This window comes from Strigops habroptila, chromosome 7, assembly GCF_004027225.2.
Source record: "Strigops habroptila isolate Jane chromosome 7, bStrHab1.2.pri, whole genome shotgun sequence".
Lineage (NCBI taxonomy): Eukaryota > Metazoa > Chordata > Aves > Psittaciformes > Psittacidae > Strigops > Strigops habroptila.
The window spans coordinates 5,882,355-5,885,981 of NC_044283.2; positions in this window are offsets into that span (position 1 = coordinate 5,882,355).

Here is a 3,627-nt window from a genome sequence, read left to right on the forward strand (position 1 = left end):
GTTTTTTTTTTCCTGGTTGTTCCTCAGTATGTTTGAGGTATTTTACAACTCTGTGGGAGACAGGTTTTGCTTTCACGTGGTTTGGATAAAAGGTGCAGAGATTTATGAACAATTTCATCTGTGCAGTAAGACAGAAGAAAACTGTTCTGTGCCCAAAGGCACATCTGAGCTGACTTATAGCCTCCCATGGTCTCACTGTGCAGAGTGGGCACTCTGGGCCTTTTTATGTTTGTTTTTGCCAATGGTTTGAATTAAAACCATCCTTTTTCAATCGGGTTTAGTAAAAAAATAAACCAACAAAACAATAAAAGCTTGCAAAACTAAGAGAAGCAGGATTGGTTCCAGCATGGTGCTGGCTAGCAGCAAGTACCCTGAGCTTGGCTGTTGGCTTGATCTGTTTTGCAAATCAGTTTTTCCAATAGGATTGCTTATGCTTAACATGGAAGTCTAGTTGAGAAGTCATCCCCATCAGCTAGAGGAGCATCTGCTGAGCATCCTCCCTGATTCATGCTGCTGGGAAAGAGAATCCATCCTAGAGCAGCCCCTATGCAAAATGATCAGCTCCCAATTCTTGCCGTTTGTATAAAGCTGTTTGCTGGGTGCTGTGTGTGGGTAGAGCATAAATATAAATGTCTCCATGAGGAATGTAGCACCAGTAATGAAGCATGAAATTGCAGCTATTTAACATATATGCATCTGCCGTGATGTAAGGCCATCCCTGCAGGCTATTCAGAAAACAAACTTGTTGGCAGCACCTCTTCCCTGGCTACCTGCATAACACGCAGGGTGGTGATGCAAGACAAAGCACTGCCCTGATCCAAAATATAATGAAGCCATGATGAAACATCAGATGACTTCCATGTGCTTGGGATTGGGACCAACTACTTGCCCCAGCACTGGCCAACCACCATTTGTGCAATAGCTGAGACGGGTGGGTGGGTGGCAATTCCTGCCTCATCCCCCTCGCTCATCCCTTCCCAGCACAGATACCATCTTCCTGGCTTTAGGGGTAATTCCTCCATGTCTTGATTTTTAATTGTGTGTCAGGTGATGCAGTGGTAATGGTAATGGAAGGGAAAGGGCAGACTGCCACTAGCAAAAAGACAAGGGGGTCAGTCTGGTCCTGCTCAAGTTCAGTCGCAGAGTGGGATAGCTTTATTTGGATTTAGGACTGCTGAGTTTGATCTATAAACAGTGGAGGGATTCCACACTCCTTCCAAAGAAGGTCCTTAAGTAAGCCAGAAACTGCTTACTCACACATCTAAGTGACCATTGCACCTCTTCTCTGCTCCTCCAGCAGACCTTAGCAAGCAGTGGGCCAATGTGGGACACTTGCAAGTGTCCAGCTCATGTTCTTCCACACAGATTTGTTTCAGGATTTACCCTATGCCACTTCCATCAGTGGTATGTTTCTGCAGACAGTACCCATAAACTTTTTATCCTGAGGATCCCAAATCAGTGACAAAATGTCCTCAGCCAGTATCCCATGGCTTAACAGACCTTTTGCCACATCAGCTGGGTGGTGGCATAGCCAGAACCTGCCAGAGCAGAGCCGGGGAAGGGTTCATCCACAACAGTGCTCCAGCCCCGCTCCTGAGGGATGCTGGTGGGATCTTGGGAGGTTTTGGCAGGTCTATCTGTCCCCAATGCACCTTTCTGCCACTAGATCCAAACGCTACTCCTGCAGGGAAAGTGAGCCGTGAGCTGGAACCAGGGGCTGTGGACACAAGAGGCTGGAACCCCTCCTGCGGACACACCACCCCAAAGGCTGGTGTGCTCATGATAAAACAACCTGCCCAAGGGACACTTGAGAGTAGATTTCAGCAAATAGACACCTAGTCTGCAGAGAGGAGCCCAGTGAATGAGCTAATGGCAGCCTTTTAGGTTTCCTTTTGTCATTAAAAGAGTCACTTCTTTTAGCAGATCTTGGGAGAGGGAGGGCTAGAGGATTGAGTTTAAATAGCACTTAAGAGCAGCAGGGCTATTGTCATGGGCTTTGGGGATTTACTGTGATTCTCCCATTGAAGCAGGGGGAAGACGAAGGCAATTAGCCTGCTGGTCCCACCCTGAGAGTCCCCACTCTGCTCTAAATGCCAAGGCCATGCCTGGGATGGGCAGTTCTCCATGACAATGAGCCTCTTCCCGGCCTGGAAATAGCTCAGCAGCCCAGGGCATAGCCTGCTTCCAGGAAAGTCAGTGGAGAGATGTCCTTAAGGCTTAAACATCAGGCCTCCATCCTCTCTGCTCAGGCAGCCATAGGAATCACCCTGCTAAATAACTTCTTTTGGCTTTGAGGGAGCAGTGATCTCAGGGGAGCCCATAGATTCCAACTGCTGGATGCTAAAGCTAAGCATCACAGGAAGTCTCATCTGTGCGTGGTTTCTCCTCTCTTTCTGGGCATCTAGAAAGATGCCATCTCAACCGGGCAAGACTGGTGCAACAAAGTAGTTCTCGATGTGAAACCATGGTCCTGCTGATGACTGCAAGCATATCTGTGTGGTGCCTCTGCCCTGTACTACTTGTACCCTCTGGTACTCCCAGCCAAGGACTGTAGCTCTTCCAACACGCACACTACTAAAAAAGGCAGTCCCTGCTCAAAAAGAAGTACAGTCCAAAGGCACTTCAAGAGAAGCGCTGGATCAGTAACACAGATGCTTGCTGGCTCCTACGTGTGGCACTTCTCCAGCACGGGGTCGTTTAACTTTGCTCAGCGCTGTCCTTATCGACATGCCAGCAAAGGTTCAGGCAGGCACCCACTGCAGGTCTGCACTTGAGCTACTCCACAGTACAAAGGCTTTGCCAGTACAGCTGGATCAGCCCAGTCCCCTAAAGGAGACCCAGCTCCCATCAACAAAGGAAACCCTTGTGCCAACGAAGTTAAACCCCCCACCCCAAGCAACACCAGAGTGTATTTCGGGGCGGTGGGAGGGGATTCAAGAGGCAAGAACGCAGCATCCGCGCTGGGTTTCATCGCCCGCCAACTCCTTTGGAAACAGGGCTTCAGTTACTGCCACTGGCCATGGACTGTGCTTTGCGTCTCCTCTGATGGAGGAGTCTTTTGGTTTGCCCTTTCACTCACAGAGTCCATGAAAGTTGGCCACAGTACACTGTGCCTGTACAGAAGGTTTTATTGCCTTTTTTATGCTGACTGAGAGGGATTTTTCCCTGGAATCTTGAGGAATAGTTCAAAAGATGTAGTAGTGTGCAAGGAAAATACAGGTATCCTGCCCTCGCTTTCTCTGTATTTCTAGCAATAGGATCATAGAATGGTTTGGGTTGGAAAGAACCATAAGATACCTAGTTCCAACCTTGGAACATCTTCATCAGACTTGTTGAGATAAGGCCCCACAGATCTCACCTGACTTTGAATGTGCTGTACCTAAATTCAGCCCTGCTTGTCCATGGGAGGTGGTCCTCTCAGTCTCATTCTGATAGCATGCAAAATAAGGGGGGCAAAGCCTTGTTTTTCAGCTTGACACAAGAGAGGCAAGATGACAATCAGGCCTGGCTGATGGTACATGGATGGCTGATCTCTCAGCTAGAAATAGCTGTGCCAAATGGAGACTGCAATTGGTGGGAAATTCATGTTTCTCCTTAGGCTTTGGCAAAAAAAACTCCAGTCCCCCC